Raw genomic sequence first — 23234 nt, forward strand, 5'->3', positions numbered from 1 at the left:
AGGTTGTCCCTTCTCAGAGACGCTGCCTGAAGTCCTGGAACCTTCACTTCGCCCCTCAGTTTGTCTCTGTGTAGTTCATTCAAGAAAAGGTGCCTAGGTCCCTGGACCGGACCTTGCTATGCACCTAATCGCCTGGCTATGCGACCCGCCCTCTGAGCAGTCACTTGGAGCCTCGTACATATGCTCCAAGCCCCAGTGACCCGTCGCTCGTCTCTTCCTCCAGGTGTGGGCGCTTGGAGACCAAGGCACTCACTGCGTACCTCCACCTCCTCTGGGCAGCCCCCTCCCCGTTGCTCAGGCGGTTGCTGGATCCAAACAGCTCGCCGCCCCACTCTTTCTCTGGCAGCCGCTGGAGCCCTGGCAGATCGCTTCAAAACCAAGCAGTGTGTCGCACAACCTCCCTTGCAAAGATCCCCGCTTTCCGAGTTCACTGCTCCAGCAGGGGAGGTGTGTCTTGCCGCCTGGGCAGGGGCAGCCTTTGCAGGCAACGTTCCCAGGGGCCCGGACCTCCCTCCTGGGCTTGAGAGCCTCACCCTTCGCAGACGAGTCTCCTTAGGTTAGAGAATCTGCCCGCGGTCCTGGAAACTTCAATCCGCCATTTTTCGCTCCGCTTCGCTGTCCGTTTTTACCGCTCCGGCGGGGGAGGGGCGACCCGCCGAGTCACTGTACTTCACAAAGTTCTCTGCGTTCCAGGGCTACTGCCCCTTCGGGGACGCCTCCCCTATGGGAGAAACTCCCCGGGCGGCTTTGAGTTGGTCCCAAGTCACTATCTCCTCTTTTGAATCTTGAGTCCTGGAGCAACATGAAATGCAGCCGCCCTCTAGTCCGCCATCTTGAACCTCTCTGCTCTATACTATTATTCCAGAAGCCATATTCTTTCTAATACACTTTCTGTTCTATTTTTTTCAGTACCCTTCCTCAAGTTCTGCATTGACTCCAACACATAGACCCTTTGGATCCAATTATCTTCCATGTCCATCACATTCTTTCTTGAGCCTTTTTAACTATGCATTACCACTGTGTCTTGGCCACTTCATCCATCCTGTTCTTATGCCTGTTTTGTATGTTGAGCAGGGTTTGTACATCTTCTTGTCCCCTCTGATCAGTTCCTAACTTTTGGGATGCCCTTTGTTTCTCCTCTGCTTTTCTTCTGAGCTCTCTCTGCCAGCTCATTGTTTTGTCTCTCAGTTGTCTTGACATTTCTTCCTGGAGCTTTCATTTTTATAAGTGATTTTCGTCATTAAGAGTTTTTGTTTGGTTTGGTTTGAGGTACCATATTTTTTATTGGTCATTACAGTTGTACATACTGATGGCATTTGTTGTTACATATTCATACATGCACACAGTATAACAGTATCATCCCCAGCAGGTCCCCCTTCCTCCCACCTCCCACCTTCTGGTCCCTGTCCTCTATTCTGCTGATCTCCCTTTGCTTTTCATGATATCAACACCCTATCATACCTTTCTTTTCCTTTTTCATCTCTAGCTTCCGCATGTGAGAGAAAACATACCAAACCCTAACCCTAACCCTAATCCTCACCTTTGACTTATTTCACTTAACGTAATAATCTCAAGTCCATTTGTTTTCCTGCAAAAGGCATAGTTTAACTTTTCTTTTATTTATTTATTTATTTTTATTTTTACAGACTACATTTTGATTCATTGTACAGAAATGGGGTACATCATTTTATTTCTATGGTTGTATACGATGTAGATTCACACCATTCATGTGATCATACATATACAAAGGGTAATGATGTCTGTCTCATTCCACCATTTTTCATACCCCCCTACCATTTCCCTCTACGTAAAGTTCCTCCATTCTTCTCTCACCCTCCACCCTCCCACCCCCATTATATATCATCATCCACTTATCAGGGAAAACATTCAACCTTTGGTTTGGGGGGATTGGTTTATTTCACTTAGCTTTATTTTCTCCAATTCCATCCATTTCTCTGCAAATGCCATAATATTATTATTCTTTATAGCTGAATAATATTCCATTGTGTATATATCACAGTTTCTTTATCCATTCATCTGTTGAAGGGCATCTAGGTTGGTTCCACAACCTAGCTATTGTGAATTGAGCTGCTATAAACATTGATGTGGCTACATTACTGTAGTATGCTAATTTTAAGTCCTTTAGATATAAATCAATGAGTGGGATAACTGGGTCTTTTAAAAGGTAGGTCCATTCCAAGTTTTGTAAGAATTCTTTCTCCACCCTGCTTTCCAGAGTGACTGCACCAATTTGCAACTCCACCAGCAATGCAAAAGTGTGCCTTTTTCCCCACATCCACGCCAACATCTATTATTGTTTGTGTTCTTGATAATTGCCATTCTAATTGGAGTAAGATGAAGTCTTAGAGTTGTTATAGTTTTATTTTTCCATATGGCTGAATAAAACTCTGTTGTGTATATATACCACATTTTCTTTATTCATCCCCTGATGGACACCTAGGTTGGTTCCACAGTTTGTCTATTGTGACTTGCACTGCTATAAACATGGGTATGCACATGTCACTATAGTATGATGACTTTAGTTCTTCAGGGTAAATACTGTGGAGTGGCAGAGCTGGGTCATATGGTGGTTCCATGCCTACTCTTTTGAGGAAACTTCATACTGCTTTCCACAGTGGTTGTACTAAGCTACGATTCCAACAACAGTGTAAAAGTTTTCCTTTTCCTCCACATCCTAGCCAGCATTTATTATTGTTTGTAGTCTTGATAACTACCATTCTGACTTGAGTGAGATGAAATCTCAGGGTGGTTTTGGTTCTCATTTCCCTAGTTGCTAATGAGGTTGAACATCCTTACCACATATGTGTGGACCGTTTGTATTTCTTCTTTTGAGAAGTGTCTGTTTAGTCATTGGCTCATTATTAATTGCATTTTTTAAAGTTTTTGAATTCTTTATTAGTCTGGATATTAATCTTCTGACAGAAAATTAGCTAGCAACGATGTTCTCCCATCCCACAGGTTCTCTCTTAACATTATTAATTATTTCCTTAGCTTCGTTCATTGTTAATTTTCTAATTGGTTCTATGGTAATTTGCTTGGCATAGTTCCCTGTTGTTTGATGGCACAATTTGGTGTATGTTCTGTATCTATTTGTTTTCTCTGATTATTACTCTTAGAGTATGTTTATAGAACTCTCTGGATGGTTTCTTTTTTACTTTGGCTCCTATTTGATTGAGATAAGCTCTTTCCTGACTGGGTAGTTTGGAAAAGTTTATGAAGGCTTTCAGCCTATGACAGCATTCAGTGAACTTTCTCTTGTTCACAGGGTTTCACCTCCAGCCCAGGGTTGTGTGTGTGTGTCTATGCACATGTTGATTTAGCCTTCCCTTCTTTCCAGGAAAAAAAAAAAAAAGAGAGAAGAAGAAGAGATTGGCAGTCAAAAGACTGAGTTGTGTGGAACCTGTCTCCTATGGTCTTCTTTTCCAACAGACATGCTTGGCTGGCATGTCTGGGTGCTTTCCTGCTTATTCCACCCTCCCTGTCCTTAATGGAGCCACGCAGCCCCTGCTCTTGGGATGCTCTTCTAGCAGCCCATTCACCTTGGACCCGTTGTTTCCAAAATACAGTGGCTCCTGTGTCCCCATTCACAAACCAGCTTTGCTTGAGGTCTTTTTAGCACGTAGCCTTCAGCATTTATCTGCTCCGGGTTGGAACTTTCCTGCTTTAGGAAACCTTTCCCCAACAAAGTTTAGGCTTGTGTTCCTGTTTCGCATGTTCCTTGTTGTTTTGGAATGGGTTCAGAGGAAGAGGACAGGGCTGTCTTAACAGCCATCATAAAATCAGAAGGCCCTTTTAAAGAACGGGCCACCCCTGATGGTCCCTGTGAATATCCAGCACCCAATTCTGTATTAGAAGAGAGAAGGTCCTTTATGAATATTTGTTAAATGAAATAAATATATAAAAGAATGAGTAAGCAATTCTTAAATAAAATAGTAGAGACATAACTGCATTCAGGGCCTCTAAACTCCTTATCTTTTTCATTGTATATCTTCCTGGAATTGAAGGCAGAATGATTTTTCTACCCCGTTTTGGTAAGAAATATAGATAGTCTATAAGCTACAGCTGCAAGCCCTTGAGTCCTACAACAGACTGAACTCTGCCCAGATACAGTCAGGGAGGAAGATTCTGTGAGAACTAGAACACTGCAAGACATGGACCCTTGTGGGACCCTTGTGAGTTCCAAGGGTGCCTTCAGCATGGGGAATGGTCTCCCCAAGTAAGGCTCAGCCTCGCTCAGTCTGTAGAGCTACCATAGTAGGTTTCTCTCTCAGTTCCCATTCAAAAGGAAGGAAGGCTTTGACTTAAGGAGTCTATACCTTAAACCCCCTAAGAAGAAGAAGACTCTCCCAGACTACGCCCAGGACTTCTTATAGGAATGTAATAGGCATTTGAAAGGTACACATGTTCACTTCTGATTTTCCTTGGCTCTGTAGGCAACACTAAAAAACAAAACAAAACAAAACAAAACAAAAAACAACTGTCCTTCCTGCTCAAAACACTTTAATGTCTAACCCCAGGCAAGACTCCTTATTCTTTTTAGAGATCATGAGTAGGGAAATCTTCCTTTCTATTCTTCCTTTGTATTGAGTCATCTAGAAATCTCCAAATTGCTCATGCTATGTATACTTCTCACTCCGGAGTTGACCACTGTTGGCCATCCATACCAGCCCAGACCTGTCTCCATGAAGTGTCCATACCTGCCTGGACATCACTATTAAATGAGTAGACCTGCAGGAAAGAGATGCATGCCCCAGTCTGTGTTAGTGTTCTCTCCAGAAGCACAATGACCAGCCATCTCTCCCCATAGCTGGATACAGCTGTGATTTTTCTTTCAGTCACACTAATATTATCCCCTTGGTTCACATCACCAAAGCTCCCTCTTATACTTGCATAAAACCTGTGCTTACCCCCATCTACCCACTGCACTGGTGGTCTGTGTGGGTTTTCATTAGGGTACCAAGCATCCTGGTTTGCCAGAACAGTACCAGTTAGTGTCTAGTGTCCTGTTGGACTAAGCAGATGTCCTGGTCAAAAGTGATTTTTTAACTGATAAATTAAAAGCTCTCCCAGTAGTACAATGCTTATCTTTCAAAATGCAGCATAAGTCAGAGTACCTCTAGTTATAAACAAAGTTCTTCTCTTCCTCCCTCCTCTGTAGAAGACTATTAATACTTACCAATAGAATGAGGCAGGCAGACACCTGAAATCCAGGCACCTAAACCACCTGGAGGTGGTTAGGGGAAAATTGATGGTGTTACCAGATAGGCTCAGAGAAGTCTGTGTGAGCTAAAAGGAAGAACCCATCCCAAAGATTAAGAGTGAGGAGTAGGACTCCTAGTCCAGGGTAAATGTTTTGGAGTAAGGTAATCCCTAAGCCAGGAAGAGGACTACTCATGGAGGATAGGAACTTTGTGTGGCTCTCACTCCTCCCTTGTGCCTATATATCCTGGCCAATAATGCACCAGTGATCTCTGTGATTTCATTTATTTCAATGACTTTGGGTCTTGTATTTGGTCATAATGGTGATCTATGTGAGCCATCTACAGTGGGCATGGTTAATGAATACTATTTTATTTCTTAATTAAGAATTTGAAAGTCCTGCAAATTACTGCAATTAACATGGATTTTTTCCTCATTTAGTTACTTATTTAGATGCCCGAAATTGCACCCTTAGCTTAAGCCAACAGCAAGGCTCAGAGCCTGTTAAAATATATAACATTCATTAAAACATTTATTCTTCCCCAACAATGGGGGTTGCAATTTGGAAATGGTGGTGGTATCTATGTATACAAAATACTTCGAAAAAAATATTCTTTGAATTCAGTTGCCCGAGCCTGGTAATGTGAAAGTTGAATTTATTGACAACCCTTTGCGTGACTTAAATAAACTTAGGACTTTCAAAGAGCCTGTTGTATGTTGACTTCACCTTCAAGATTTTTGCTTTCTCTTTCAAAGTTTTGGGAGACTGTAAACATCATTGCATTTTCAGAGCTTCAGTATGTACTGAAAGATAACAATAACAATTTTAGAGTGATTAGATTTATTGAACTGATTTTACAACAGTGGTATTTGGAACAAACTCAGTATCAAATTAGTAATTTTAAAGATTCAACCTGTTTTTATTCTTTGGTTTTGTTTTGGGTTTTGTTTTTGTTTCTAATTGGTTTGCATGGAAACACAGCTCAAAGAGCAGTGGTTAGAATTCACCAAAAATACACTCCAAACTGTAGTCATAGGGAGTGTAAATGGGTACAATTCTACCAGAAAGCAATTGAGAAATAGCCTATTAGAGTCCTAAATGATGCTTACTCTTTAAAATCCAGTTATTCCACTTCAAGGAATTTATCCTTAAAATGATGAATGTTGCCCAAGATTTAGCTACAATGATATTCATTGCAGCCTCATTTATAATAGGAAAACAAATAAAATAGCCAAAATGTGCAGCAATAAAAGATTGAGTAAATTTTGATACAGTCTTACATTAGAATACTAAACAGCTACTAAAAATATGTGGATCATACTATTTATCTATGACTGCTTTGCCCTAAAAAATAATGACTTAAAACAAAAACATATGTCACAGTTACCCCAGGTCAGGGACTTGGGCACAGCTTACCTGGGACTGACTTGGTTTCCTCACAAGACAGCAATGAAGGAGTCCGCTGGGACCACAGTCCTCTCTAGGCTTGCTGGGGAGAGGATCCACTCTCAAGCTCACTCGAGTGGTTGGGCAGGTTTTAGATCCTCCCAGGGTGTGGCTCAGAGGTATCCCTCAGTTCCTTGCCACATGGGCACTTCTATAGAGCCGTTCATGACATGGCAGGTGGCTTCTTCACAGCAAGCAGGTCAGAGAGGGTAAACTGAAGACAGTGTCTTTATCACCTAATCTCAGAGATGACATCTCAACATGTTTGCCCTGTTCTGTTGGTGAGACATCAGAGGTCCAACCAACACTCAATGGGAATGAACTGCACAATCACACAGTGATGAGACCAGAGGAGGCAGGAGTCATTGGGAACCATCTTAGGCACTATCTTCCACAGTTAAGCCTGTTTATTACCAAAAGGTATTCATAATATCTTATGCAACAAGACAAGAAAATCACAAAGAGTATGTGAAGTGTGATCCTTGTTTTGTAAGATAAAACCAATTTTTTTTCTTTCTCTTTTTTCATGAAACAATGTAAGTGTCTCATGGGTTATTGGTAGCTATACCTGGATGGTGGAATAATAAATAAATTGTATGTCCTATTTCTTAATCTGTGTTTTTAGCATTATAAAAAAGAAAAAAATGTTATTAAATCTTTTAAAAAGCAATTTAAATGCTCCTGTGTTTCTGACCTGCACTGTTTTTACAGGACAATAAACTGCTTACTACTTGAAGACAAATAGAAGTTCACACAACTACTGTGACTGAGGAAATTGTGAGTATGTTCTAGAACTTATTGCTGTGATTGTGTCTCCTAAGCTAACTGTTATCACTAATAATGATACTATGAAAAACTACAATTATTTTCCTCTCTGAGGTCACTGGTGCCACTGAGGAACAGTGATTGACCTGAGCAGGTAGGAATTCTATGAAGATCTTCTTTCTCCTGTGTCAGTGTCTTCCCATCTCAATTTTGGTTGCCTTCAAACATGAGCTAGCATAATCACATGGCTATTTCCTCTGCAAAATTCCAAAGGGAGAGGTTCTATTTATATGTCAAAAGTAGATGAACAGATCTGACACTGCTGAACATAATTGCAAGTTTGAAAAAGGAGAGGGGATGGGAGAGGAAAGATAAAGTCATTAATAATCTCCACACTTCATTAGTTTTCCTGTTTCATGTCACCAGGAGGGCCTGAGTTGGGATGCTACTAGTTCAGGTTTAGAATGACTTCTTCAGCAATGTAAATGTTATCTTAAGGTCACTTTCTGATGAAAACTACTCTATTGCCAAGCAAGGATTTATTGGTTGTTTGACAAGCAGATCAGCTGCTCTGTACCTACCCAGAGCACTAAAACGAAGCTCCTCAGAATGGGCAAGCTGGTACGGGAGAGCAAGGAAGGCAATAGTCTCCAAGATGGGAGGGGATTAGGACCTGTCATACTAGCGGGTCTTTTCATTGGGATCTTAATACAATATCTTATAACAGATATAGCCAAACCTTGATGGTTTCACTAAATGTATCTTTTATCCCTCAAATGAGGTCCAAATGGGTATTTATCCAAATGGTGATTCAGAAACCCACCTGGCTTCTATCTGACTCCACTGTCTTCTAAAGCCAATGCATTTTATGTTAGATCATCTGCATCCAAGTGGTTGATTGGAAAGGAGAAAGTGAAGATAGCATGCCATTTCCTATCAACTGTGGCCCAAAATTGACATCCATCACTTCCACTCATATCCCATTGACAGAAACTAGACATGTGGGCCTCCTCTTGATAAAGTGTCTTGAGGTAGTCCTTAGATGGCATTTACTTCCCAAAAGCTCCAATATGTGATCTGGGAACACACACCATGGGTTCAATCAAGAAAAATTATAGTGTTCAAAATTTCCTGTGGGGGAAATTCTGGGTGGGAATTTAAACATCAATCATGAAGCAGGAATTAGTTGATTTATCAACTACCCTATGTGAAGGAACTTCTAATAAATATCACATCTCCTTCTCATGATAACAAGACTATAAATAAGGCCGTTTCCACTTGAGGTGCTAGAAGTGCCTGCCAATGCTGGAAGTCATAAAAACCTACTGGGGTTTCAAGACATCAGCGTTCAAGCCACCTTGGTGAGGAGGTACAAGTAATAATGTTGTTGATGATCCTTTATAAAGGCTATACTATACAGGGTTCCTAAAAAGATCGCCAGAAAACATGTGTGGCTCTGGGAGGAGGAAAAATGAGTATCTGTGGCCCCATTTGTTGAGATAACACTGGCCAGCATCACAAACCCTGATAGGCAGGTAACAGTCTGGAATCCATTTCTAGGTTTCTTATAGTTTTCTTTATTTTTCATTCAGTTCATTGAACTTATTCAAGCTAACTTGAGTGATAAATTCTTTAGTGACTTTATTTTTTCTGTTGAATATAAGAAGAAAGGCCAAGTCTTTTCAGTAATCCTAGGTTCACACAATAAGTCATGGGGTGTTGGGTGACTTGAACTGCCAGAAGCAATGAGCTGTAGTAGACTTAGACCTCAAGGTGCAGACCAGTCCCAGCCCTGGACCTGCCACTGACTTTTGTGATGGCAACAGGATAATTCAGACTCAAATGAGACCATGTTTTCCTTAGCTGTCAAATGGTGCACACCTCTCTACTTCCTTTGTTTTCTTATGGAAATATGGAGAACTTGGGACTCAGACAAGAAACTTTTAAGTGCCCTGAGAACCATAGCATGCTAGGTAAGTCTAGCAGAAAGTCACCATTATCATTGTCCTGCCATTACTAGTTTGCAGTCAGCTCATCTTTTCTTATCACAGAGCAGTTAATAAAGTGGCAATTGTGTTGGTTAGCCTCTGGGAGGGCAATGGAGCAAAGTGAGGTTCTATTTTTATCACGTTTTAGTGTCCTGGTTTTCTTTCACAAGTGGATTTGGAAGTATTTTAATTACAGTGGTATTTTACTATATTTGCTTATGACAAAATTCAGGCTAGGGACATTTTTTTAAACACTAAAATTGGGGGATTTCCCTAACGACTGAGTGAACTTTTCCCACCAGCCAGAGCACTGACACCTCTGATCTCACCTCCAAGTTTGGTACCTACAACTTTTAACAAATTATTCTTGGCGTACTCCCCCAACTCAGAGAAAAATATGTACCTGCAAATCCATTAGTAAAGAGAAAAATGAGAAAAATCCATTAGTATCAGACTTTGGTTCTTAAACTGGTCACAAGCTAAGAAGGACTTTTTTCATGGTCATATGGAGTTACAAGAATAGAAATTTAGAAATCAAACATAAAGACAGATCAGAAGAGTTCAGTCAAAAAGAAAATGCATTTCATTTCTGACCCTGGGGGCTGGCTATTCCATTGTTTCCTGCAGCATCTCAGTTAAGCTTTTCTCAGCAGAGTCATCAGAAAGTCAAGTGAACAATGCCTCATTAAAAGGAAATTAAAAATATTGCAAAGTAGGGAATTCAGCCAGTTAGAACCATAAAATGTTGAATTGAAAGGAATTTTGCAACATATGGCCCAAAATGTCCATTTTACAGATGAGGGAACTCAGACAGGTGAGCATATATTCAAAGTCATACTAAAGTACAAGTGTTGAAACAATTCACAAGGGAGTGTATTAGTTTCTTGTGGCTGCTGTAACAAATCACCACAACCATGGTGGCTTAAGACAATGCAATTTTATTGTCTTATAGTTCTATAGGTCAAAGGTCTGTGCAGGTTTCACTGGAATGAAATCACATATAGTAATATGTTGGTGGGATTATGTTCCCTTTTAAAGACTCTGGAGAGAATTCATTTACTTGCCCTTTTCAATTTCAAGAGACTTCCTACATTCTTTGGCTTGTGACCCCTTTCTCCATCTTCCAAAGCAGCTGCATTGCATCTCTCTGACCATTCTTTTGAAGTTGCACCTCTGACTACAGCTGGGAAAGTTATGTGATTAGATTGAATTCATGGACTTTAATCACATCTGTGAAATCACTTTCAACACATAAGATAATACATGCATAGATTCCTGGGGACGAGGGCATGCACACCTTTCAGTGGGAGTGAGCACTATTTTGCTTACCACAAGGAGGAGAGAAAGAAGACAGTAATTCAATAGAGTTGAACAAGAAATAGCTGTGGACAACTGTTGCAGGTTGGGGTCCTGGGATCTGTGTCTGAGATGGAGGCTTACATGTTTAAAGTAACAATGTTCTCAGGATTAACCCCTGCAGGGGCAGGAAGGGAGGGTAGCAATAATGTGCAGTGGGAAAAGGTAGGCTTCAGGCTTGTCACAAGGCCTCAGGCTGACCTCATGGGATCCCTAGAATGGGATGACCCTTTGGAATTGTATGAGACTGAGCTTTTAAACTCCATTCCCTCTGATCACTATGACTACATCAAGCAGTCTCTAGATGGACTGTTCTACGAAGTGAGGATATGACCAAGTCATCTCTCTTCGGCCAGCCTCCAACAGTTATGTAGTAACAGGTCCTTCATTTGTGAAGGAGCATCCAAGCAGTCAATCACACCTCTGACTAGAGTACCCATTCCTAAGCTTCATGTTTCTATGTAATAAAAAGGAAGTTAACTGTGGTGTGTTCAGCATGATACTTGATTGGTAGATCTCTCCGAGTGGTCCTGGACTCACAACTTAGAAATCAGAAGAGAAAGGGTTACGTGCTTCCTCTATGATGTAAGGCTAGTTGAGATCAAACCTGGAAGAAGAGTAGGATGCATGAAAATGAGAGTAAGAGCAGGTAGGGATCATGTGGGGATAGGAGAATGAGGTTGCATCAGAAATGGTGTGGGCTTTAGAGTTAGCAACAGACGGTACTAGCTTTCCATCACTGTGATGATACCTGAGAAAAACAACTTAGAGGAAAAAACATTTATGGATTTATTTATGGTGTCTACTACTATTCTGCAGATGCTGGGCTCACAGTTTCAGGGATTTTAGTCCATGTTCAGTCAGCTTCATTGTTCTGGATCTGAGGTGAGGCAAAACATCATGGTGGAAGGGTGTAGCAAAGGGAAGCTACCAGCTCAGCTGGGAAGCAAAGGGAGAGAAAGAGGAAGAGATGGAAAGAAGACAAATCCTTCCATGTCATATCTTCAGTGACCTACTTCCTCCAACCAGGTCCCACCTCCCAGTAGTCTATTCAGCTATCAATAAGTTCATCTATCACTGGTGAGGTCAGAGCTCTCATGATCCAGTCATTGCCTAAAAGCTGTACCTCTGAGACTTGCACTGGGGACCATGCTTTCAACATAAGACTTTGAGTGACATATCAGATCCAAACCATAACACATATCATGCATTCTGGGAACCAACATCCAAACCCAAGTCAGAAATCCAGGGCTCTGTCCAAACTACAGCAGAGAGCTAAGTGGTCACTGGCAGAGGCAGAGGGCAGGGTAAGTGTCATGTTAATGGTTTAGAATTCTTACAACTTCCCTCAGGTAATGATGGTCAAAAAGAGTACAGCCCAGGGTTGACCATGGAGGTAAGTGGAGAATAGATTTTAAAAAATCCTCTGTCAGTAGAACTAAAGAAAGGATAAAAATTTAATTACCAAGGAAAAGGACATTCTGTGTGAGATGAAGCAAGTGGGCGATAGCCTTGAATCATCTGGCCTGTGAATGTCACTTGGCTCAAGCCCAAATCTGATCCTGGCACAGGAATGAGAGATGCTCCAGTCGTGTGAGTAGCAAGGGTTAGAAAGATGCAGGGCAGAGCCATATGCTCACTCCAGGGGAGGTACTTTCACATTACATCAGGGCTGACCTCACTGTTCATTTTAACTGAATGGTGTCTGCACTCAGCAAAGAGGATACAGAGACAGATTTGTTCACATCCCTGAACCCCCAAGGATCTCACTCCCTGAGGTCAGTACTAAGCACAGCATCTGCATATGGGTAACTGCCAGTTTGTCCAGACACTATGGAGTGCCTGACCACTTGTACCTCTCCACACACCCGGTCTGCAATGCCTAAAGGAAATGATATTTAAGAAAGATACCACCTGATTCTTCTAGAAGAATGCAGAGACATTGTGTTGGGTCAAGCAAATTTGGAAATTGATATATGATGGGGAATTACAGATAAGTAGGCCCAGAATGTGACATGTGACATACAGTGTCACCAAACGAGGTTCTTCAGACTGGGAAATTAACATTAGCACTGCATTTCATACAAAGTATTGAGAATAAATTCCAGATTAATTAAAAGCTAAAGGTTAAAAAAAAAGCTTTAAAAACAGTAGAAGAAAATTTAGAAAAAATATTTTTTATAAAATCTGATCAGGAAAGAATTTCTTAAAATACAAAAAGAAAAGATGAATGAATTTGATGACTTTAGCATTTAGGATTTCTAGATGACCAAAGACACCATAAGCAAAGCTGAAAGGCAAGTGAGAGATTTGAAGAAGGAGTTTGCAATGAATCTGACCAACAAAAGATTAATATTGAAAATACATGGAGGGAAAGTAAACTATAATATAAAGAAACCAACAAAAATGTGCAAAATGTGAAAAGTAATTCACAGAAATGGAATAGAGATGGCCTACAAAGATATGAAAAGACACCCTGCCTCACTAGTAATCAGGAAAATTCCAGTTAAAGCAAAAAGATAGCATCTGACACCTATCCCATCATCAAAAATTAGAAGGTCTGACATTGCCAAGTTTCTGTGGGAAATGGGTACTGTCATCCAAAGGGAATGCAAACTGTTAGAATCCCCTTAATGAATAATTTGGAAACATCTTCTAAAAGTGAAGATAGACCCTGTGACAACTAGTTTTATATCTAGATACATACCCTAGAAAAACTCTTATTCCTATAACATGCAAAATTATTTTCATTATTGAATTATTTGCAATATTGAAAATTGGGAAACAATCTACATACTCATCAATAGGACAACGTATAAAAAGGGTACAGCCACAGAAGTGAGCTTCAGTGAGCTGGACCCACATATCAAGAAGGATGATATTTGAGAACTTAGAGTGTAAAAAAAATCAACCACAGTATCCATTTATGCACATGTTTAAAACATACAATACAATACTATTGATTATTTATGGACTCAAACATATGTTCAATAAAAGCACAAACATGCAGAAGAATGAGAACAAGTTCAGGAAAACTATTTCTCAGAAGGAGAAAAATGGACACAAGGAGAATATAAAGAGGATTCAATCATTTGTATTAATGTTTCATTTCTTTAAAATGGAACCAAAACAAATTCAACAAAATATTAACATTATAACATTCTGGGCAGTGCACATTGTTTGACAGAGTAAACAATTCAGAAAAGGAAAGAAAAAGTGAATCGCCAGCTGCCTCTCTTCCCTCCAGTAGAAATGGGAGGGTGGTGGGGGACAGGGGCTGTAGGAAAGCAGAGCTGACAGCTTTGAAAATCATTCTGGTTTTGGATTTCTGCTCATGCACACACACTGACACAGCTTCACACCCGGGGCAGTGGGGTTGTGGAAGGAGCTCTGCCAAATGAGGTAGCCAAGGAGCACCAGGGTCCTGGCCAGCCCCAGCTCTGCCAGAGCCTTCCATGACTAGGAAGAAGGCCCGGGGATATCAACGAACTGAAATGTGAAGAGAGTGTGTTTCTTTCACTGACAAGAAACCCAGACGTCACAGTTCAAGGACAGTGTGGTGGCCCCGTGATGTCCCTGGGACTCTTTCTATGTTTCTATGCTGCCATTCCTAGTCACATGGTTCCATCTCCAAGGTGACTTCATAATAGGAGATCACCACTGCAGCTCCAACTCATTCAAATAGAAAGAGGGAAGAAATGGGGTCGGAAGGACCAAATGGTCCTCATCAGTGGGGTACACTCCTCTAAAAATGCCTTCCCAGAAGTCCTTAACCCAAGGAGTCTAGGAAATATTCCCTTTAATACAATCATCAATATGCCCAGCAAAAAAGTTGAGATTTTTACTGCTAAGGAATAAGGGCAAAAGCTGGTGGATCGACAGTTAGATAGTGACTGCCAAATCAGTTTCTCTGTGTCCATGAATAAGAGCCTGCTTCCTTTGGACTTTGCCCTCTGGTCTATGCAAGAGAGGATGGAGTAGTGGTGATTCCTCAGGATCTTTGCCACTGTTTCCTTCATGCTTTGGTCAGACTTTCACTTGGGACAATTATATTTAAGCCATTCTGTACCCATTCACCTACCTTCAGCCCAGGAATAGGTCTGACTTAGGGTTGGAAACATTTCTCCCTCCAGAGTTTTGTTTCCCCACATAATTAGTATTCCACACTTCCAACACTTTAGGAATCATAGCTTCTCTTCCAGGTTTATCAACTGCCGGAAACATCCCTATTTTAACTTTCCAGCTCGCCTCTTCCAAACAGCCCTCCTCAGCTTATGGCAGCCTCTGAGACCACTTCATCTCACTGTCCATTGTCCACTGGATATTTGTCACTCCAGAGAATCAAATGCTTTTATTAAGGATGGGTCTTAGACCTTAGGACCCACTGATTTGCAGTTTTTTTTTTAGAGCCTCTTCTGCAAGCTTACATAAAACCCTAAGATAATAAAAAATAACATATGGAGTCAGATGAGGACAAGAGTCTTCTCAGAATAGTCTGAAGAAAGAATGTCCTGTTCTCATGAGGACATTGCTGCATAAAGAAAGAATTGACATATCTGTGGTCATCCAGCTCATAATGTCACTGATAACATCACTAGTTAACTCTTACGCTTGGTGTCACACATAGGTCTGAGTGTTTTATGTATATTAATTAAACCTTGTGATAACCCAAGTCATATAGCAAGTCCAGGGCAAAACCAAGATTTTATCTAGGTCTTCTGGCTCCAGAGATCAGGCTCAGAACCACTATTCCATAAGCAGTTAAGCCACAGAGCTTTACAGAATTCTAGTCTTCTGACTTGGAGACGAAAATTCTCCTCGTTGATTTGTTTTATACTAGTCTCTTGGTTTTATAGATTCTGGGTGTGTTTCTTAACATTAAGTTCTTCTGTGCCTTGAATCTATTTTTTCTTGCACACATTAGGCATTTGATGAGGGCTTTTGATAAAATATTTGAGCTCTGTGAACAGGGACCTACTGCCCCTCACATAAGGTTTTGTTGGGATTTGAGTTGACTCAATAAGGATATTGTCTAAGGATTAAATAGAAATATCAAACCACATCCTCAGTCACCTGAATAGAAAGCCATGTCCCTATCAAATCATGCCTGTCAGAAGAAAAGCAAGCACCTTGCACGTGCTGTGCACAGTCAGTTAAGTCCTGGCAGACTGGAAAGTGGATGTTCCTTTTTAGCATCCTCACTTATTTCTTCGGGAAGGGAAGAACAGGGTGGCCACTTGTAAACCCAAAGTTGGCCATGTCTACCTTTCTATAGGGGCAGTTGAACTTCACATTTTGAAGATCACAAAGTTACTATCAGACCAGAACATAAACCCACACCCAATAGCAAAGCCCACATCCTCTCCTATACTTCCCTTCCTCCTCCAAAGTCAAAGCTTTGCAAGAAGCTGCAGGGACTGACTCACTTTACCAGAAGATGGTAGGAGCGAGGTACATGGTGGCTGGCAGCCAGCTGAGGGAAACGAGGTAAGGTGAATCTGGATTTCTTCACTCCCAATTCTGCTCTCTCCTCTCTGCTTCCTGGACTCAAGCAGGCCTTGACTTGATAACCATATTCCCTCAATGATTAGTTTAGCAAATATGCATGGAGTCCCACCAAGTTCCAGGCATGTGCTAGGTCAGTAGAGATACAGCAGGTTCAAAATAGACAGCCTTTGTCCCCATGGAGGTCACATTCAATTGAGTCAGACAAAACCATCTTTCAGGTAGAGGTGACACCTCATGTGCCCAACATGGAATAATAAACCAAGACGACAAAGATTAGTGGGGCAAGAAAATAGGTGAAAGGTGATCACAGAAGACCTCTTTGTTGACACCTGACTCTGAGCTTTCCCAACAAAATTTATTTCAACCTTGATGTATACTTTGCTCCCAGGATACAGCACAAGGTTGACAGTGAGCATATTAGACACACCGAACAGCAGACAGGGGGTCCCCAAAGAGGAAAGGCAGATTTCAAAACAAGTCCTCCCAGCACCGTGACAGTCCTGCCATGGACAGGACTCACTAGCAGGGGAAGCAGCCACCAGCTAGCGAGGAGTGCAAAAAGAATTTTTTGAGGATGGGTCTGTCCCTGGAGAAAATGGCACAATGACTCTGGAGCTTGAAGAAGCTGTTCTTGCAATATGGTTCAGCCTTCAAAAGCCTTCTGAACACCTTCTGTTAGAAAGAAAATTTGGAGACGAAGATAATAATAGGAGAATTGTATGGCAGGGGAAAAGCCCTATATGTGCTTCAAGATCTCATTGAAAATATTTCCTTCATAGGCTTGGGAGGTTATGTCACGGGAAAAGGAGCTAAAAGAGAAATAGGAAAACTCTGGACCTTAGAAACAATATGGAAACCTATTCCTGTCCAAGACCCAGAAAAAAAATCTTTATAAACAGAAATTACCAAATATAATCTATTTTGTAACTATAGCATGATATATCTGTACACTATGTAGTGTAAGTTTTCTAAACGATTTAGCAATCAAATAAATCAACAATGAAGAAAATAACTGCCCAAATACATTTCTGTATTTACTACTGAAATCACCCCCAGGAGAGTTCTGTGAGGCTGGGGGTTCAGGAGAGGCTGCAGGGAATGGCTGGAGTAGCACCTAGCAAGGTCAGTACCTGATATCACGAAATAGAGAGAACCAACTGGGAAGGGCAGTGAGAAATTGCCAGAGGTCCAAGCCAGGAGGCCTGTGCCTGGAGGGCACAGAACACAGCCCGACTGGATGGCATAGCTTAAGAACCCGAAGTGGTATAAGGAGGGGACTGATACGAAATGTGCAAGAAACTCACACTTCCTCTGTATTTTCGCCTCTCTCTCCCATCTCTACTCCGGCTCCAGAAGTTTCCAATCTACTCTAAGATTAACCCTCCATCTCAGCCCTCCTGTCTCCTAATCGTCTCCTAATCAGGCTCCTTCCTCTCTCACGTGGTCACTCCTTTTCAATAAATATACCATCTCTCATTTTTAAGGAGAAGAGACAGAGAGAACTTTCCTTAGTCCTGCTCCACCCCCAAGCCAGCATTCCATCTCTCCACTTTCCGTAATTGCCAGACTGGGGACAAGGATTCCCACCGTCTTGCCTTTCTCATATCTACCAGCCCACAGCCCACTTTCTGTTCCCACAATCCTGCAGAACTTCCCTAACTGCAGGACACACCAACTTGTCCAAGCCTTTGACTTCTGCAGTAATGTCACTGCTTAACCATTGCCTGGACCCAGTGTTAGAACAATTGCCTCCTTCAGCCTGTGTGTCCCTGTCTTCAGCCCCCACCCCCACCCCACCCCCATCTCCTCTGAAACCTCTCTCTTCCTTCCTGATTCCAGACTTCTACAGTCATCTTTGTCCTCCACTGAAGGAGGACAGACCAGAACCACTCAATGATTATTTTGAGGTCAGGTACCCCTTTGAGAATCTGATAGTAGTTTTAAAGAGTCTCCCTAAAATATGCTCTTACATACATTGTATAAATATGTATAACTATATCTCAGAGGAAGCTCATGGACTCTTCAAATTAAGAACCTCTGCCCCAGAGTGTGATCATGATACATAGGGCTGTTCCACATTGCTCTTAAAGCACATGTTTCTGGCAAGTCCTTAACCTCCAAGGATGCTATAATGAATTAAAGCATTCTATCAGAAGGCAGAGCACAGGATTATCATTCCAAATTTCACACTCAAAGGCTGCATGATCTTGGGCAAGTTGCCTCTCTAAAACAAAGTTATCTCCTCTGAAAAATGGGTATTATAATTTCTTCTCTCCCTCACAGGACCATTGTAAAGATCTAATGAGATCAGAAATTTGAACCATTTACGAAACTTCTAGGTACAGATGGTCCCCAACTCACAATTTTTCAACTCCACAATGGTACAAAAGCAATATATATATTCCATGGAAACCATACTTTTAATTTTAGTCTTTCCCTGGGCTAGGGATATGTGCTACAATACTCTCTGGCAATTCTGGGTGGTAGCAGCAAGCCACAGATCCCATTGAACCACATGACCATGGGGGAAATAACCAGCACCGTACAGGGTCTCCTGTTACTAAGCTATGATAGTCAGTTAGGCATATAACATGCATTTTCAACTTAATGATATTTTCAATTTATTATGGGTTTATCAGAACATGACCCATCTTAACTTGAGGAGCATACTACAGAAATGATCACCATTAAAATTATTGATCAGGGATTTAGGCTTGGAGATGCAGTACATTGGGGGAGATGGACCAGCAGGATGTCCATGTGAGTTTTAATCTCATCTTGGGCACCCATGTCACCACTTCCTGGTTTGTAGACAGAGGATGATAATAGCTATTTCATATAACTAGCATTACAAATCAAATGAAATGATGAATGTGGAGAGAATTTGCAACTCAGCAAGACTGGGGTGCCTGCTGGTTCTCGTCCTCTGCTTTATCCCTCTCCATGTGCATTAATTAAGCTCTGTGAGTCCAAAAGAGCAAGACTCTGCCAACCCCATGCCCAGTGATAGAACCTCTGACAAAATAATTCTAGAATCAAATTAGATTACAGTGAGTTGATCATATATAATATAATTATAAGAAGTAGTAAATAAATTAGTAATCATTGCCTATTTTTAAAAGGAGGTATGGAGAGAAAGAATATAGTGTGTGGGAAAGACTATTTTTTGAAGAAATAATCACTCCTCCTGATCATGTGATCTCTGTTTGAATCCACCCAGGAGCTCTGGTGTCTCTTTGGCATGCTATAAAATACCTTCTGACCTGATGTTCCCGGCTTTACCCTGGTACATGAGTGTCTGTAGACTCTAAGTAGGGTGCCCAGCTCCCCAAGAAAGACCATGACAGCTGAAACCATTGCTCATTCCTTGTTCCCAGTCCCTCCAGTGCCAGCTGAAATGCAGGGTGGTATGGACAGATGCAAACAGACTAGCAAGATTAAGGTGGATCCATGTCTGTCTTTTCATCAGGTCCCCTCTGGTTTCCATTGCAGAGATGAGGGCAGACAAGATGAGGGTCACAGGGTCCCTGTGCAAGGGAAGGAGAATAAGGACATGGGAAAGAAGTTAACAGTTATCCATCCAAGGACATTACCGGCAATCATTCAATCTACTCAACAATACCTTCTGGTGTAAGTTTTTTATCCCATTTACCAACAAAGGACCTGAGGTTCAGAAAGGCTAAATCTTGCCCAGGATCACACAGAGTGTGTTATGGTTTGAATGTCAGGTGTTCCCCAAAATCTCACGTGTGAGACAATCCAAGAAGGTTTAGAGGAGAATTGATTGGATTGTAAGAGTCTTAACCAGATTTGTAAATTTAACAAAGTCCCTAAAACATATCTGTATAATAAATATGCCATCTCTCTGGAAAATGTGTATATTGCTGTGTAGTTCCAGTGCTTTTTATGAAAATGTCTATGCTGTGCCACATCACCAGGTAGAGAAGGTGACATTATCTCCATTCACAGGGCTGCTGGCATTGCGTGTCCCTGGCAAAGACACAGACAAGAAGGGCTAAAGAGGTCCTGGAACACTGGATAAAGACAGAGGAGGGTCCGGGCAGAGCTGAAGTCTGATAATGAATTACACAGTCAGAGCAGGACTGGTAGAGACAAGGGACACTGCAAGAGCTACTTAACACCTTCCTAAGTTCAGAGTGACCCCAGCGTCCTGAGCAGAGCTAAGACTCCATGGCCAGATCAAGTGACTTCTACCTACCCTGTAGAAAAGTGTCACAGGAGAAGGGAGCCGTCACATCTTGGCTAGAGCAAGACCAACATGACAGAGAAGCTCCGGCTCTGCCTTTCTCCCCCTTGCCCTTGGATACGATGTCCTGATTTCATTACTCCTAGGGAAGAGGGTAGCTCTAAGGTCGAAGAGCGAACAGATTCCATATCAGATGCTCTCGGAGGTTTTATAGAGCCTAGATGAACACAGAGCTCAAGGAAGTGGTCTGTAAATGCAGGATGCCATCCTCCCATAGGCCCCCATAGCTGACTTTCCCATCATGAACTGCAATGACAGGCAGAAGGCCCCCAGAGGGCTTGTTACACAGATTCCCAAGTTCCAACCCTAGAGATTTTGATTTAGGGGCTGTGGGAAGGACAGAAATCTGCTTTTTTAACAAATAATCTAATTGTTTCCAATCAAGATGATCCTTGGGGAGAAAGCTTTAGACAGTCTTTTGTTTCATCTCAAACCAAATTTACCTGGTTCTGGATCTAATCCCCCCGCAGAAGCAAAGTTCCTCCAGGACAGGGCCTATGCTTCTCCTTGTAACCTGGAGCCCAGCTGGGCACCTGGCACACTGCAAGTATTTGCTTGGGCTGGACAAATCAGGGGAACCGTAAAAATATATCACATTCTCATAGAAACAGTTTGATATCTAGAGTTTGTGGTGTTGACCAGGGTCATTGAATGCCCTGTGTCATAAACATGGGCAACAATACTGAATCATGGGTGTGAAAGTGATCAAACTGAAAAGTACCCAAATCCACGCCAACACTCACAAAGTGAAAGCACAGCTCTGACCCCTGCTGTCATTTGGATTAGTAAAATTATGCCATAAGAAGCATTTCAATGAAGCTCATCTTACCAACATAGTGAAGTTTACTTTACAGTCACTCTGTGGATGGGAGAACTGAGGCATAAGGAAGTTAATTGACATATTCAAGGCTGCATCATTAATTAGTGTCTGACCCAGAACCCAGAACCAGTTCTCTTACTAGGCAGAGAGTCTTCCAAACCCCAGGATTCTGAGAAGAACCTATGTTTCTGTTTTGTTTTTAAAGAGCGATCAATAAAATCTTTTCTTTTTTAATGCCTCTACTGCTTGCTACAGTGAAATTTATCACAAGAAGAAGAAAGCATCATTTTAAAGTTCCCTATACAGCTCTTTCCAAAGACCTGGGCCATGGAAAGTCTTCCCCAGAGCCTCTAAGAATTCTAAGAAGGAAACAAAATTAGCGTTAATTAAATGTGTGATTAGTGTTGAGTGTGGCAAGCGCACTGCTTTTAGGTCAAATTGATGATGCAGGAGAGGTTAAGTTCTTACTTGTTCTTCTCCTCTTTCCTGTTTCTTCTATTTTGGGTTGTTTGTTGTTGCAACCCTCCTGTCTTCCAGCATCTCTGCCTTCTCATGCACTCCTGTGACTCTGGCAGGCTTTAGTCTCTGAGAAAAACGTTCCTATTCGTCTGTTCCCAGACCCAACTTTTATTTATTATTATTTTTTTCCCTTATGCAAAGTCTCTACAACCTTTCTTGGCAATCTAGTAAAAAGTACTAAATGACAGAGGCCACAGAGTCTATTGGTAGTGGATCCCAATGAGATCTTGCCTATCTATCTAATGGGTTGAAAATAAATCTCTCTGATGGTTCATGTTCCGCTTTGGCTTAATCAGCCTCATGGATTCAGGGTAGTTTTCCCATCAAAGACCCTTCTCTCATGTTGCTCCTTACCCCATTCAGTAAGTAAATAAAACATAAAGGAATATATCCATTCTGCAGGTTCTGAGGCTAAGGAGTCACGATCAAGCTCCTTTCCAGAGCCTCACTTCCTGTCTCTTGGTCTAATGGTCTTTAATCCTTAGTTCTCCCTGATCATGCTATAGCTAACTGTACTCCCAAGTTGGCTGATGTGTCCACAATAGGAAGGAGGAAGAAATCTTTCTTTTCATCTCCTGGAATGTTCCAATAATTCCAGCTGTGACTACAGTTCATGACTGGGGATTTTTTGCTTGTTTGTTTTCTTCTGAAAGATTCTATCTAGATTCCAGCAAACAGTACTTTGAGGCAGCTGGGGAAGGGAGGGCTGTTCCTTCCCTGTCATATGTCCTTAAAATAACACAATGGGGGAGGCAAGCCCGCAGGGTCCCCTTGGGCTACCAAGGATAGCATAATGAATTGGCTAATCACAAACGATTCGCTCCTGAGTTCCAAGCGATATGGTAATGAATTGCCAACGAGCCATTTGCCAGACTGCAGCCATATGGTAAGGGATGGGACCCTGGCACATTGTAGCCATACTGTGGGTTTGTCTGCATAATTGTTCCCATCCAGAACCTTCCCATCTCTATGGCTGCTAATTAACGTCCTGTTGTCAAAACTAATCATGTGTTTGTTTTATGCAGATAGGTCTTTCTCTTATCTGGTTAGTAATAGTGACCATTAAGAAATGAAAATGTGTTTGAGTTCACATAAAAATATTTGAGTTTCACATCTCTCTTTACCCAGTGGACACCCAGACCTATCAGCCCAGAACTGTGGTAGCAACTCAATCCAGGAGCTTATTAAAACCAACAAAAATCATCTTTCCCTACAGAAACACAAATGAGGATTCAGTTCATTAATTTCCCCATTGTTCTTCCTTTTTGTGGACATTACTCTAGTTGGATCTATAGCTATAATATGTGGATTTTATTATAAGAGTGATGATAATAAAAATAATTA

Source organism: Sciurus carolinensis, chromosome 15 (assembly GCF_902686445.1).
Source record: "Sciurus carolinensis chromosome 15, mSciCar1.2, whole genome shotgun sequence".
NCBI lineage: Eukaryota > Metazoa > Chordata > Mammalia > Rodentia > Sciuridae > Sciurus > Sciurus carolinensis.